This window comes from Rhinoderma darwinii, chromosome 6 (assembly GCF_050947455.1).
Source record: "Rhinoderma darwinii isolate aRhiDar2 chromosome 6, aRhiDar2.hap1, whole genome shotgun sequence".
Taxonomy (NCBI): Eukaryota; Metazoa; Chordata; class Amphibia; order Anura; family Rhinodermatidae; genus Rhinoderma; species Rhinoderma darwinii.
This window is the reverse complement of record NC_134692.1, coordinates 32048620-32065012: the sequence shown is the minus strand read 5'-3', so window position 1 is coordinate 32065012 and position 16393 is coordinate 32048620. Positions and strand designations below refer to the sequence as shown.

Sequence of the window (16393 nt, the reverse complement as noted above, 5' to 3'; positions counted from 1 at the left end):
TGTTTCACACACTTGCACCCCATTATTCATTTATTTTTAGTTTAGGCACTTTACTCATTACTGCCCCCTATATTTCACTTACATTATTATCACTTGCACATACACTATTCATTTATTATTTTTTACTACACATCACATGCACTACACGCCACTCCCCTCAAAACTAGTGGGAGTGGCCATTATTATTTAATGCACCTGTTCACTCCTCCATCAGCGTTTCTGACCTGTCTGTGTCCATTTGTAAGTATGGCCTTTTTTTTTTGTTTTTTTCCTTTTCATGAGCGACTAACCCCCCTTCTAATAAAGATCCGTGGCAATACAAAAGTAATTAAACTTGGGGTGGGTGGAGAGAGACCATAAAGTTGATAATCCCATGAGCTTCGCTCTTGAAGGTCTGGGATCCCACATTTCATTCACATTTGTACAACGCTGGACGATGCAGAAACCAATCACAGTGCAGCTTTAATTTTTTCCAGAGCAGTTTCAAAAAATTTATTGTAAGGTCCCCGCACATCATGCTTATTGTTCCATGTTTGAAGTATACGCCGGAAGAAGCTCCCAATGTATACGTTAAATACAGGCTGCGACAGATGTCTTAGCGGTGGCAGCCAACACCATAGACTATAACGGTTTCCGTTTCATGATACATCATGAAAAACAATTAAAAAGCCCATGTCGAATACATTAAACAGATGCCTTTGACGTATATCATAGAGTGGCAAATGTCACCCATAGGCTCCCATGTATAAAAACAAAAACGTATACTGTATGGTATTTTTTACGGGATTCCGTTGAACGGTATAGCATAGTCTACTATTCTATTCCATACTTCAAGATAAAGGTATTCTGACGTTTACCAGCCACTCTTTTGGCCTCCGTCTTGCTAATGGAGCCCACACATATAGCATGTACACCTGGAGCTTTTCCCGATTCACCTAGTGAATGAACGTGATGTGAAGGGGGCGTTAAAAGGGTTTTCTGGGACTTTTATATTGATGGCGTATCCTTAGGCTAGGTCATCAATATCTGTTATAGATATTGAAACAGTACTTGGGTTTTTTCAAGTCATAAATCTTACATTTTGTGTATGTTTTGAGCAAGCTTAGTGGTAGCTCAAGTAGGGGGGATAGGTTGAGGACAAGGAGAACAAGCAGTTCCAACAAGTTTTGAGGCTTTCATACTTAAATGGTTGTGCACGAATCAACAATTATCACCTATTCACAGGATAGGTGATAATTGTCTGATTGCTGTGGGCCCTACAACTGTGATCCCCACTAATCACTAGAATCGGGGTTCCGGACTCCCTGCAGTGAGTGGGACATTAAATGTAGCGGCGGTCCAGCATCCGCGTTGCTGCTCAATTCTAAGTCTATGGTAATGATGGAAACAGCCGAGTACAGCGCTGTGCTCTTTCCGTCAGTACCATAGACATTGAATGGAGCGGCAGGTGCATACTCGTCTTCTACTCCATTCAGACTCCTCCTTACAGCAGGTGGTGTCTTAGGACCAGTGGGTTGTAAACCACTGTGCTACTCATCCGGTTTGACTTAGGGCCACCCCTACGGGCATTATCTTCACCCTTTAACCCCTAGGAGAGGAGACTACCAGGTTGCTACCTCTTGAGGTGATCCCGGTGTGAGAAGCAGCTGGCCCAGCGGACCAGAATATAATGATGTAGAATATTGAGGGTACGGGCACCGGCAGATGGTACCTTGGCAGATGGGGGTGGATCAGAAGTTACAGTTCGTAACAGGTAGTAAGCCTTAGACTCGTCTCAGGTAGTAGTGGCAGCGGGATGCAGACTGATGGCGGGTTGCAGGGTACGGACTGGTAGCAGGATGCAGACTGGCAGCGGGTAGCTTGATACAGACAGGCAGTGGGTAGCTGGATACAGGCTGGCAGCAAGTATCTGGATGCAGGCAGGTAGCGGATAGTTGGATGCAGGCTGGCAGCAAGTATCTGGATGCAGGCAGGTAGCGGATAGTTGGATGCAGGCAGGTAGCGGATAGCTGGATGCAGGCAGGTAGCGGATAGCTGGATGCAGGCAGGTAGCGGATAGCTGGATGCAGGCAGGTAGCGGATAGCTGGATGCAGGCAGGTAGCGGATAGCTGGATACAGGCTGCTGGCAGATAGCTAGATACCGGCTGCTAGCGGATAGCTGGATACCGGCTGCTAGCGGATAGCTGGATACAGGCTGCTAGCGGATAGCTGGATACAGGCTGCTAGCGGATAGCTGGATACAGGCTGCTAGCGGATAGCTGGATACAGGCTGCTAGCGGATAGCTGGATACAGGCTGCTAGCGGATAGCTGGATACAGGCTGCTAGCGGATAGCTGGATACAGGCTGCTAGCGGATAGCTGGATACAGGCTGCCAGCGGATAGCTGGATACTGGGTGCCAGCGGATAGCTGGATAGAGGCAGGTAGCGGATAGCTGGATGCAGGCTGGTAGCGGATAGCTGGATACAACTGATAGCAGGTAGTGAGGTGCGGACTATTATCAGGATGCAAACAGGAACCTTTGCAGAACAGACCTGCTCAGGCACCAGGTGATCTGAGGAAGTGCCCTACATAGTCCAGGAGCAAAATGGATTGAATTAAGAGCTTTTGAAATGCATGCACGCTGGCCCTTTAAGAGGCTAGCTCCGATACCGGCCGATGCAGCAGGGTATTAGCTGTATGTTACAGCTGACACCAGTTTATCATGGCAGCTTCTGAGCCTGTGCCATCCCCATAATGTACATTTAAGGAACTGTACAGGAAGAATCACCCACCAATTCCCTTTTAATGTACGTTGCGGTGTGGGAATGCGTTAAAGGCATCCAATAGGATCAATACTAAGCTGTCATAACAATAATTATAGTGTCCACATTACACCAACAGTAAAATACGTTTAGTTGAAATTATTGAAACATTTTTCCCTTTTTTTTTCTCATTCTCAGATCACCATCGTGACATGTATTTGGCAGTGTTACCGTGAGGAACATTGAACACAGGGTTCGTGGATTTTCAGTGGATGAATAGGTATGTACAAGATCTCTTATATCCTTAGAATTCGTAAAACCATTTCATTGTTTAATGTAGCTCTCCGGGTTACTCCCTTAAGGTCCTTTTACGTGAGTAGATATTCATATTAGTGACCTTCCATGCGTTCAATGTAAATGATCGAATAGCTATTCCAGATAAATATTTACACACAACATTATTGTCTCAATAATCGTTAACTCCTTGAAGCACCTAGTCGTCTCCGTACATCCTAATGCGGGAGTTGAAGTATGGAGCGGGCTCACAGGCTGCATACGCTTCTGATGTCACCTGTGTATTACAGTTGACACCCTGCTCTAACGGCCATGAATACAGAGAGCTCTGATCCCGGCTGTTTCACCACTTAGATGCCGCGGTCACTCAGATGATCTCTAGTTCAAATCCCCTAGAGGGACTAATAAAAAATGTTAAAGATCGTAAAATAAAGTTTTCAGCAGTATAAAGAAAAAACATATATATGTATATTATTTTTTTTTTAAAACTCCCATTTTTACTCTAAAGTAATGTAAAAAGGAAAAAATAAACAAACAAAATTAGTATAGCCGCAACAGTAAAAGTCTGAACCACAAGGGTATATGCACTCGCTTACTAAAAAACTTCTCAAAATACTGAGCTGTTTTCAAGGGAAAACAGCTCCTAATTTTCAGGCGTTTTTTTTCGCTGCATTTTTTACAGCCGTTTTTGGAGCTGTTTTTCTATAGAGTCAATGAAAAACGGCTCAAGAAGTGACATGCACTTCTTTTTCGCGGTCGTTTTTTTACGCGGCCGTTTTTCAAAACTGAAATTGAAATTGAAATGCTTAAAAATGAAACCCACAGAAAGGGAGGAATCACAGTTTTTTTTCCCAATTCCAACCCACCAAGAATTTTTTTTCAGTTTCCCAGTGCCTTATATGGTACTCTAAATAGTTCCTACAGAAACTGCAACTCCTCCTGCAAAAAAATAAACCGTCAAACCACTCCATTGATGTAAAAATAGAAAAGTTATGGCTCTTGGAATGCAGGGTGTGAAAAAACAAAAGTGAAAAAGCAAAAAATTGCTGTGGGGCCAAGGGATTAAAAATGTATCTTTTAGTCGTCTATTTAACAACGTCACATGTAGGGTTGTCACGATACCAGAATTTGGACTTCGATACCGATACTTCGTGTAGTATTGCGATACTCGATACCAAAATGATACTTTGCCAACAACAATAATAATAAAAATGTGAGGCTCGTGGTGTGATGAATTTTGAACCTCCATGTGCCTCATATTAACAGTAATTAACCCCATCATGTTCCTCAGTCATAATGGACAACATAGGGTTAGTGTGTGAGGAACAGGATGGGGTTAATTACTATTAATGTGAGGAACATGGAGGTTCAAAATTCATAATACCTCGTGCCTCACATTAATAAGTGAAAGAAAGCAGTTTTTTATTTTATAACAGCGAAAACATGAATGACGCTATAAATGTGTTATTACGGTCGCGACGATACCGAATATGTGTATATTTTATGTATTGAGACTATGTTTATTATAAAAATGTGTTGTTTTTAACTTTCACATTTCCTATTTTATTTTTACTTTTCTTTTTTACATATCTATATGCCAGTACATTAGCCTGTGTACTGATAGTACACAGGCAGTTGTTAGAAGTCAGTATGCCCTAACAACAGGAAATATGGTCAGACAGCCCTGGGGTCTTTCAATGGACCCTGGGCTGTCTGCCCATATATGGTATGTCCCTCGATCGCTTCACAGGGATTCCCCGTGACACGATCCAAAGGGCATCCCCCCTTCTCATTTACCCCTTGAATGCTGTGGTCACTGAACACAGAACATGGGGGTGTTTTGCAGTGCGCCCGCCATGTTCTGTCCTCCGTGCCGCCGCTCATTAGTGCAGCGCTGGTCGCAAGACATCATGCTGACCACGTGCGCACTTGTTAGGAATTAGGAGCGGGACAATGGCTGTATTACACAGCCACAGCCCCGCTCTAACTACATGCATGTATTACTATACTTAGCTGTGCGGCCGGACAGCTTCGTATCGAAATACATGAAATAACGGTATTGAACCGTTTCTGGGTTCACGGTATCGAAACAGTATCGAAGTTTCGATGCATCGTGCATCCCTAGTCACATGTCAGTTATCAATCAAATGACTCATTATTGCATCCCACATGTCAGATTAACCAACGATTATTTTTATGTCTGCATAAATGATTATTTGCACAATCAGCGAGTGTTTAATTGCCAGTCGTTCAGTCTCTACACCTATTTACATAGTTATATGTTGATAAGGTTGAAAAAAACGCCACAGGTCCATCAAGTCCAATTTATAATCCTACTGTGTTGATTCAGAGGAAGACAAAAAACCCTATTAAGCAGATGTGTCCCTCTCACGGACGCATGTCTTTCAATGGGTCCGTTCACACGGCCGTTGTTTTAACGGACTGTGTGAAGGGTCCGTTGAAAAAAAAAACATGTGCTATTTTCTTTAGTTTTCATGGATCCCTCCATAGACTCAAGTCCATGGGGATCCGTGAAAACGGGACCAGCACGGGGGTACCGCGGGCGTGAAAAATGGCAGTTTTTAATGTCTGAGTTTCCCCACGTTCGTCTGAATAAGGCCTTAAATCTTGTCCACACGCGTAACAGAATTGGCGCAGAAAATTTCTGCAACATTTCCGTTAAAACGGCAAACATTCCGCTGCGGTAAAACCGCGCCATTTCGGCCATTTTTTTCTACTGTATAAAATGGTGCGGATTTTGCTGCGTTTTTCTCAATGCTGGGAGATGGTGATATCTCCTGAAAAACGCAGTAGTTCAGTCCACTTTCCACAGCAGGAATATACATGCTGTGTAACGAAAAATACGCACCGCAGGTGAATTTCTGGTCGGAAATTTTACGCAGCGTGTGGATGAGATTTGTTAAATCTCACCACTTTTGCTGCTACTGTATTCTGCTGCGTATTTTCCGCCAGCAATTCCGGACGGAAAATACGCAGCTATTCCGTTATGTGTGGACGAGCCCTTACAGTAAAGAATCCCCGTCTATGGTGATGTTGAAACCTTGATTCCTCTAGACCTAGAGGATGTCCCCTTGTCATGGTTAGGTGTAAAAAGATCAATAGGTAGGTCTCGGAACTCCAATCCGCCCATTTTCCCGGGATGCATGCAGGTCATACAATTTTAACACGGTTTGAACAGAGCCTAACATAGTAATCTTCTTTTTCATAGGCTTTGTTCACATTAGCATCATGGCTTCTGTTCATAACAGAGCCATGACAGGTATGACAGATCCATTTTCAAACCGATTTTCAACTAATCCTGACAGACCCTGTTGACTTCTAAAAGTGTCCCTCAGGTTTCCATTCTAGTTCTGGTATTTTTGACGCTTATGTGAACAGACCCTTACTGGTGGTTTAGTTGCTTGTAGTTTATAATCGATCTGTCCTTGCTGTTTATTAGCTCTTTCTGCTCTGACATTCTCTTGGGCTTGTAGTGGGCTTGTGCTTATCTGCAGCAGCCAACCCGAAAAAAACGATCTTCAGTAAGAAATTTTAGAGCAAATATCTGAGCCAGTGTTAGTCAAGGAGGTGGATCTCAGAGTACTTCAGACTCCCTGTAGGCACTGTAGCTAAGCTGTTGTCACCGATCACAGCCGCGCCCTAATGGAGATGAGCCAAGATGCAGCCAAGCCACCAACACTGAAGAAAATAAGTAGTAGGTATCACCGAGAGTTAATGATTTACACATCATTTTTTTAATTAAATGGTTACTTGTTTAACAAGCAAATCACAGATTTGTTGTCGAATTCAACTATATAAATCTTTAGCTAAATCTTTAGCTGTAAATCCAAAGAAAGGTAAATCTGTGTAAGGAGAACTTAGAAGGGGAAGCTTTGCTAAATCAGCACTTCGGACCCTTCATTCTTGCGATTAGAGGGGGTCGCAGAGGCCGTATCCCCCCTCCCATCATGAAGTGATGATATATCCTAGTGATAATGCCATCACTTTATTAGATGGGAATAACCCTTTTAACTTTGGGTAATGGATGGAGGCCTAAGATAGGGACCTGTTCTTAATCAGTCCAGCATGCCTATAAAAGCATATGAAGAGGGTTTATCTTAAAGCAGACAACTCCTTTTCTTACTATATATTATATCATTTATATATTCATCTTATTAATAAGCTAATATTAGGGAATTGCTGATTGACTAACATTTTGTCTGATCAAATGGGAAAAAAACATACGGGCTTAGGAATTGTAAAGAGGGACAGAAGAAATACTAAAAAGCATCTTATCTTTGATATAGGTTAATAAAAGGATAATTAAATGGGATTACTGTTCTTCCCTTCCTATAAATGTAAGAATTATGTGATTATCATTTCCAGATTTATGGCCATGGCCTACTACATATTCACTTGTAAAACTGTGATTTCAGGTTTGCTAAAAATACTTGTACAGCAGGAAACTGCCCTCCCTAATCTTGTCACAAAACATTCCCATACTTTTATGAGGCTTCATTGTAAAAAACTAAAAGGGTGCGTCCTGCCGCTGATCTGCAACACTGCAAACAACATTAAGGAGAAAACAAATATACTGTGCACCCGGCAGAATCCAAGCGGGATGAGTGTGATCATATACACAGAGTGATGTTTTCTCTTCCTTCACACAGTAGATCCATAGACTGCACCTACTGGATATACTGTACATGTGTGAACAAGCACACACAGTTACTGAATATTACACATTCCCAGCAATTTTAGAGTTCTGTCAAATAAGCTCTAATTTTGTCTACCATATTGTAGGCGGAAATTCACATAGTCGTGTACATGAGGCCTTTCATTCTGTATCATAGTCCAGAGCTGAATTCACAGTTCTGCTGGTTGTCCTTAAAGGGGTTTTCCCATGAGAGACATTTATGACATATCCACAGGATATGTCATAAATGTCAGATAGATGCGGTTCCCACCTCTGGGACCCTCACCTATCTCTAGAACGGGGTCCCCATAACTCTATTCTGCCGCTGTGTTGCGGCTGAATTCCAACCATGAAAAAAGTTACATGGTCGGGAGTTACGAAAACAGCGTACCTCGCTGAGCTACGCGGTTTCCGTAAGTGCCATAGAACTGAACGGTAGTTACGGAAACAGCGTATCTCGCATGCTACTCTGCTTCCGTAACTGCCATTCACTACTATGGGACTTATGGAAACAGCGTAGCTCAGCGAGATATGCTTTTTTTTGTAACTCCCGACCAAATAACCAGGAAGTGGCCGGGATGCAGCGATAGCGGACAAGTAAGGGATTAGGGGACCCCGTTCTAGAGATAGGTGCGGCTCCCAGAGGTGGGACCCGCATCTATCTGACATTTATGACATATCCTGTGGATATGTCAAAAATGTCTCTGATGGGAAAACCCCTTTAAGTCCTTCTGTTTGTTTAAGCACAAATTCACATGAATCAGGTTCAAAGTACTGTGAAATGCATGTGAATGGAGTTTGCCGATTCAAGCTCTTGCTTGAAAAGCCTGTGCGGATTTGAGAGCATACTGCAGATCTTAAAAGCCGCAACATGCTCTGTTCCGCTGTGGAAATGTTCCAAATTTGCCGCATATTTTACTCGTTACAATGCAAAGATCTAGCACATGCAGATTTCGCTGTGGATTTCAAGCCATCTGTGCCATCCAAGAAAATAAAAGATGTTGCCAGATTGTCGCCAGTTATTTCATCCCTTATTGTTTGTGCCCCATACCATACCAGCATGCAACGTTTCGGCTTATAGCAAAGCCTTTGTTGTAAGCTGAAACGTCACCGGCCGGTATTGTATCGGGCATCTACAATAAAGGATGACATATTGACATGCTGACCCCATCTTTTGTTTTCTTGAACTATGTCTTGGTGGACTCGGACTAATCCATTGGGGCGGTTTGATGCATTATTCATTGTTACCTACATTAGAGATAATTGGTGCTGCTTTCATCTTTCTATTTTTGGAATTCCTTATCACTGTCAGCAGCAGCAGTACATATTTTTCATTCTGATCTGATGATTTCTGCAATGACTTTGCATGAAGCTATGAATAGTCATCCCCAGGATACATAGGGATAAAATGCTGCTAAAGAGAACAGTCACTGCAGATTATTGTAACATGGTTATAGCTTCAGATCACACAGGACAAAATACAAAATAGCAGGTACCATGGCAGAGGAATCATATAGACCATTTAATTTCTTTGAATGATTTTCTACATAAACATGTGAAAAAAACATTTTTGGTCAAATTAGTGATGACCTCCCACTCCCCAAAATCTTACTTGGATTCCCAATGCAGAGGTGTCATAGTTGTCTTGGTCTGTCTCCTCCTAAACATGCTAAGAAATGCGGGACCTGTATAGAGGGTGTCGCGATCTATCCGTTCCTCTGTATAAATGCTTTTCTACAGGATCCAGAAGGGGGTCAACTCCATTCAGGTCCCTTAGTTATCGTGTAATAGAAGACCAGTTCACATTGTGGGGCCCTAATTTAGGGCTGAGCAATTATGACCTAAATCAAAATCACGTTTAAGTGAACATGTAACCTCAATTACGATCAATGAACAATTATTTAGGCCACATCCATTTTGCATGCTACGCCACTGAATTAATATTTATCCCCTGAGCCTGTTGTATACTACTATATATAATATACCCCCTGACACTGCCCCCACACAGTATATTACCCCTATAGTTCTCCCCACACAGTATAAAGCACCATAGATTCCCCCACACATCATAATGCCCCCATAACTGCCCTACACCCAGTATAATGCCCCATAGCTGCCTCTACACAGTATAATGCCCCTATAGCTGACTTCCACAAAGTATAATGCCCCTATAACTGCCTCACACAGTATAAAGTCCCCCATATCTGCCACTTCACAGTGTAATGACCCATAGCTGCTCCCACGCTGTCTAATGCCCCCTTCGCTGCTCCCACACAGCCCCAATAGTGCCTGATAAAAAATAATAATATACATACTTACCTAAGCACGTTCCAACGTCGAGTGGAGGAGGGCTCTATACACCTCCAGTCTGTGCGGCTCAGTGCAGACAGGTGCGATGACGTCACTGCCTCGTGTCTGGCGATACATAGCGAATGGTAGAGCATGGACCTTGTGGCCGCCTGCTCTACCATTGGATTCAACTGTATCTGCGTCCAGAAGATGCAGATACAGTTTTCAACCGGGGAAAATAAATAGAATTTCGGTTTAGGGTTTTTTTTCCGATTAATTGCCCAGTGAGTAGGACCTCAGTAGCACATACAGAGATGTCACAGTAAATGCTCATACATGAGTCTACAAAGAAGGAGCTGCTGAGTTTCAGAGAGCGAACTGAATAAAGAAGCTGGCCATGTACTGAAATACACTGCAGATAGAGAAGACAAACGGTGGGCAATTTTTCATTCAGACCAATTAAAAATATGTTTTATTTTTCAAAAAACATACAACGTAATTAAAAATAATAATAATTTTCGCCAATAAATGTAAACCTTATTGACCTACATTTTTCATCAATAGAAAGTACAATATGTGATGAAAAAACAATGTCAGAATGCTTGGATATGTAAAACCATCGGCGAGTTATTCACAGATAAAGCAACATACCAGATTTAAAAAATCTGGCTTCGTTCTAAAGCTCTAAAATGGCTTAGTCCCTGAAGGGGTTAAGGAGGCACGGTGTCAAGCAGGACAATAAGGATTTGTGCTTTGATGTTACACACCTATTTTGTCTTATAATAATAATTACCTTTTAAAATTGTTGTTAATCTTTTTTCTGGGGATATAAGTCAGGCTGAGACTTCTATAAGTCTTACATACTCATTATTTCTAGGTTCTATTATTCACTTGTTACTTCCTTTACATGACATGTACTATATACAACAGTCATTAAAATACAGATTAATCCATAAATGCGTTTGTGAGCGGGTGTAATCTAATTGGTGGAAACCTTTAATCTAATATATTGTATTTCATGTTTTCCATATTTCACATTTAGCAAAAGTGTTACAAATATTGGAATGGTAATAGACGTGAATTGTTGAATTTAGACTGTTTTGTCTGTGTCTGCTTTACACTTTGTCTTTACGTTAATTTCCTTCCATCCTTTTTAATGAAAAAACACAGAAATCAGTTAACATCCTCATTGGATTTTTCTGATGGCAGATGCCACTAGTTAGCTTCAAGCGTACCTCCGGTGATCCACTTAGAAACCTCTTAGGATGTGCACCTTAGTGTGTAAATTCAACTTTTTAATCTTTAAAAATTTTGTTTTTTATGCTCTTTCGTGAATTAATTTACTTGCCGGCTGTACACTCCATTTGACTCAATATGGGGCAGAGTAGAAGGAGACTTTCCGGTGCCCATACACTTAAGATACCTATCATCCAATCGCTCGTTTAGCTGATAGCTTTTCATTCCGACTAATATATACGCTTGGCTTTACCGAGTGTGCATTTTGGTTTTAATGGGAAGAAGGGAAAAACCTCTATCAGCGACTTATCTCCCACAGAAACAAAGGATTGGGCATGTTGAAATTCAAAATGCTGATTCTTCTTTTCCCTGACATCTGCCAAGAGACCCCCTTTACACATTAGATAGTCGTCCGGACCTGCCAAAATAGGGTTAGGCTGACTTAATCTAATGTGTATTGGCCCCTCGCTGCTGATAGACATAGATATCTTAGCCAAACAGGGAATTACAATCTGTCTGTGTGTTTGTAGATAGAACTTGCTAGCTAATAAAGTCCTGTGATCACAGCAGCACCTACACTAATTTAAGCAGGCAGTCTCCCTCTCCCTGCCTCTCTCTCTCTCTCTCTCTCGTAAGAGCGGTTAGCGGAGGGATGAATATGAGCTTGCGGGCTTGTAGATAGAGTGACTGTGACTGGGCTACAGCTCCACTGTATGTATAACATGGCAGACAATGATAACCGTGCAGTAGGAATGAGAGGTCCACAGCACCAATGGCTGGGCTTTGAAGGAAATGCTTCTAAAACATGAGGATCTATGAGCACTTTGAATTTTATACTGGAGGTAGGCTTGGTTTCACCTCTTCCTCAGTAAAGCTTTCAAGTGACCCCTTAGAAAAACACAGAGATTTTGACGCCGGAATCCACGCGAAAAAACACCTGAAACAAAACACTCGCGGAAAAAAAAAGATGCAACATGCTCTTTCTTCCCACGGTTCCATCAATCAATGGGAGAAAGTGTTTTTCGTTGCGTTTTTCGTTCAATGACTGCGCCCGAAAAACGCTGCGAAAATCGCGGCAAGAAAGTGCAGGCAGGTCAAAATCTGCCTCAAAATTCTGCAAAATACTCAGTGTGAACAGGGCCCGAGGTGGTGATTTAGGACGTTTTTATGCATTTTTTTTTAAAATATATTTTACAAAATTATACACTGTGATGCAAAATTGCACAAAGGCATGAATGTAAAGTGTATGTAGGATTTTTGCAAAGTTCTAGGTGTCTACTTTCAAAAATATATATTGGCATGGGAGTATAATATGATTTTTTTTATTTTATAATGGAGGTTTTCAAAAACTGTCAAAAGTGTGAAAATTGCCCCAGCAGTGAAAGGGTTAATTTTTCTTCGGTTTTGTAGTGGCAGTAAGAAAAGAGTCCAACTAGATAAGTACCGTACCTCTACTATAAAATGGCAATTTTTGATTTTTCCCCCAGATGTAATTCCTGCAATTATTTTTATCAGCCTCATAAATCACATGTTCTATTATAAATTCGATCTTCAGGGAGGATTGTAAACTCTCATAGATTGTTAGGCTCTCTCATAGATTGTAAACTCTCATAGATTGTTAGGCTCTCTCATAGATTGTAAACGCTCTCATAGATTGTAAATTCTCTCATAGATTGTAAACTATCTCATAGATTGTAAACTCTCAGATTGTAAACTCTCAGATTGTAAACTCTCCCATAGATTGTAAGGTCTCTCATAGATTGTAAGGTCTCTCATAGATTGTAAGGTCTCTCATAGATTGTAAGGTCTCTCATAGATTGTAAACTCTCATAGATTGTAAACTCTCATAGAACATAAACTCTCTCATAGATTGTAAGGCTCTCTCATAGATTGTAAACTCTCTCATAGATTGTAAACTCTCTCATAGATTGTAAACTCTCTCATAGATTGTCCGCTCTCTCATAGTTTGTAAACTCTCTCATAGATTGTAAACTCTTTCATAGATTGTAAACTCTCTCATAGATTGTAAACTCTCTCATAGATTGTAAACTCTCTCATAGATTGTAAACTCTCTCATAGATTGTAAACTCTCTCATAGATTGTAAACTCTCTCATAGATTGTAAACTCTCTCATAGATTGTAAACTCTTTCATAGATTGTCCGCTCTCTCATAGTTTGTAAACTCTCTCATAATTGTAAACTCTCTCATAGATTGTAAACTCTCTGATAGATTGTCCGCTCTCTCATAGTTTGTAAACTCTCTCATAGATTGTAAACTCTTTCATAGATTGTAAACTCTCTCATAGATTGTAAACTCTCTCATAGATTGTAAACTCTCTCATAGATTGTAAGGCTCTCTCATAGATTGTAAGGCTCTCTCATAGATTGTAAACTCTTTCATAGATTGTCCGCTCTCTCATAGTTTGTAAACTCTCTCATAGATTGTAAACTCATAGATTGTAAACTCTCTCATGGATTGTAAACTCTCTCATAATTGTAAACTCTCTCATAGATTGTAAACTCTCTGATAGATTGTCCGCTCTCTCATAGTTTGTAAACTCTCTCATAGATTGTAAACTCTTTCATAGATTGTAAACTCTCTCATAGATTGTAAACTCTCTAATAGATTGTAAAACTCTCTCATAGATTGTAAACTCTCTCATAGATTGTAAGGCTCTCATAGATTGTAAACTCTCTCATAGATTGTAAACTCTCTCATAGATTGTAAACTCTTTCATAGATTATCCGCTCTCTCATAGTTTGTAAACTCTCTCATAGATTGTAAACTCATAGATTGTAAACTATTTCATAGATTGTAAACGCTCTCATAGATTGTAAACTCTCTCATAGATTGTAAACTCTCATAGATTGTAAACTCTCATAGATTGTAAGATCTTTCATAGATTGTAAGATCTTTCATAGATTGTAAACTTTCTCATAGATTGTAAACTCTTGCGTGCAGGGCTCTCACTTCTCTAGTTTGAAATGCTAGTTGTGTCACGGTGTATTGTTTGATTTTGTCCTCTGAATTGTAAAGTGTTGTGGAATATTTTTTCGATAAATAAAGATTATTATTATATTATTATTATTAGGGAACAACTACAGAATTCACTATATTGTAGCTGGTCCCATAATAAATTATTTGTTTAATATTATGCAATTTATCTTATGATTAACAATAATTAAGATGTTCCAAAAGGGCTAAAGGAATTTTGACGGGGATTTTGACCTGCCTGCACGCCGTTTGCCGCCTTTTTCCCGGCAATTTTTGGTCGCGGCCATTGAGCGACGCAGGAAAATAAACGCAGCGAAAAACACCTTCTCTGCCTCCTGTTGATGACAATGGGAGGTCAGAGACGTAAACGCCCGAATTTAGGGCATGTCGCTTCTTTTTCCACTCGCGGGAAAAAAACGCCTCTCATTGAAATCAATGGGAGGCGTTAACGGAAGTTTTTTGACGCGTTTTCTGACGCGTTTTCTGTGTCAAAAAATGTGCTAAAAAACTCAGCGTGAACTCCCCCTTAATATTAAAAGGATTCTCCCACAATTAACATGTATAACATATTAATAACACATCATCATGAGGGTCTAACTGCTGGAACCCGAGGATTAGTAAAAAAAAATGATACGTTTCTTTGTTATTCTGAAAAGCGTATTATGCTGTGCTTGAATACAAAATCAACAAATATATTGATAACACTGCATATGACAGATATCGGAACAGAACATACTTGCAAATAGTCCTTATTTTTTGCAGAAAATAAATAAATGCCCTAATACAGCTATTTCAACGTAAAAATAAAATTGCTTTTGCAAGGCATGGAGGAAAAATCTAAAATAAAAAAAATTCAAATGGCTGCAGCGGCTAGGGGTTACACTGACTTTCATTTAAAACAATCCCTACTTGTTAGAAGGGTCTTTTGATAATAAACAGATCACAACGTCTCCCCCTGCTGGGGCCCCCAAGAATCAGCTGTAATCTATGCTTAACCTGTCAGTAAATCTTTAAGGGGTTTTCTCATTATCGATATTTATCACCTACACACAGGATAGGTGATAAATATATGATTGGTGGGGGTCTTACGGCGCATACTCGGCCACCGCTCCATTCATTTTCTATGGGGCTCGCGGATATAGCCCAGTAATAAATAACGATTATGGGAATACCCATTTGAACTTTCCTACAGCGCCACCACAGGGAAGGTTAAGCATTGCACCGTCACTTTTCAAATCACTGGGTTGTCTGTGTAACACAGGACCTCCAGAGCAAGAAACGCTCTCTGTAACCGCTCTCTACTTTGTCCAAGAGATGAGAATCCTGAACAAAGGTGGTTTGCATCAGTTTACCGCAAAAAAAACAAAAAACGTGGCGTAGCCTAGTAGACTACACTATTCCAGACAACAGAATTAAGTAAAAAACGAAAGCGGATACCACACGTTATATGTTTAATTAACATAAGAGCCTATGGATGACAGAAGTCACTGTATCACATCCTTCACAGACAACCGTTTAATGCTTTTGATGAGCTTTTCTTGACCTATATGTTAACTGGATGCCATGATAGCCTATGGATGACTGATGCCTGTGACAGATGCCTAACAGTATGGGAAAAAAGTTGTATAGGTATATTCCTAGGAAGTTATACCTAAAAAGAAATCTTGGTGCGGTGCAGTTCCCTACTCGTGAAAATCCTTTGAGTCATACCCAGTACTGAATATCCAAAAGTAACGTTGAGGTTGTGCAAATAAAAGGTTTTAATTGTGATCATCAAAGCAACGCGTTTTGAAGCCGTACCGGCCCCTTTATCAGGCAGTATAAGGCCTCATTTACACGAGCGTAATATACGCGCGTGCGACGCGCATGCTTTTCACGCGTGTCGTACGCACCTATATTACTCTATGGGGGCATGCAGACAGTCCGTGAGTTTTGCTCAGCGTGAGTGCGCTGAAAAAAACTCACGACATGTTCTAAAAATCTGCGTTTTTCGCGCATCACGCACCCATTGAAGTCAATGGGTGCGTGAAAACCACGAAGGTCGCACGGAAGCACTTCCGTGCGAACTGCGTGATTCACGCAAGAGCTGTCAAACTGAATGTAAACAGAAAAGCACCACGTGCTTTTCTGTTTACAAAC

General features: G+C 40.8%; 1 protein-coding gene across 2 annotated transcripts in view; it reads left to right on the top strand.

The window, feature by feature from the left end:
* TLK1 (tousled like kinase 1) overlaps window positions 1-16393 on the top strand; it is a 207942-nt gene that overhangs the window by 39007 nt on the left and 152542 nt on the right. For both annotated transcript variants that reach the window (XM_075829437.1, XM_075829438.1), the window contains exon 2: window positions 2943-3024. The gene's annotated coding sequence lies outside the window, so the exon portion shown is untranslated. The remainder of the gene's footprint in view (window positions 1-2942; window positions 3025-16393) is intronic.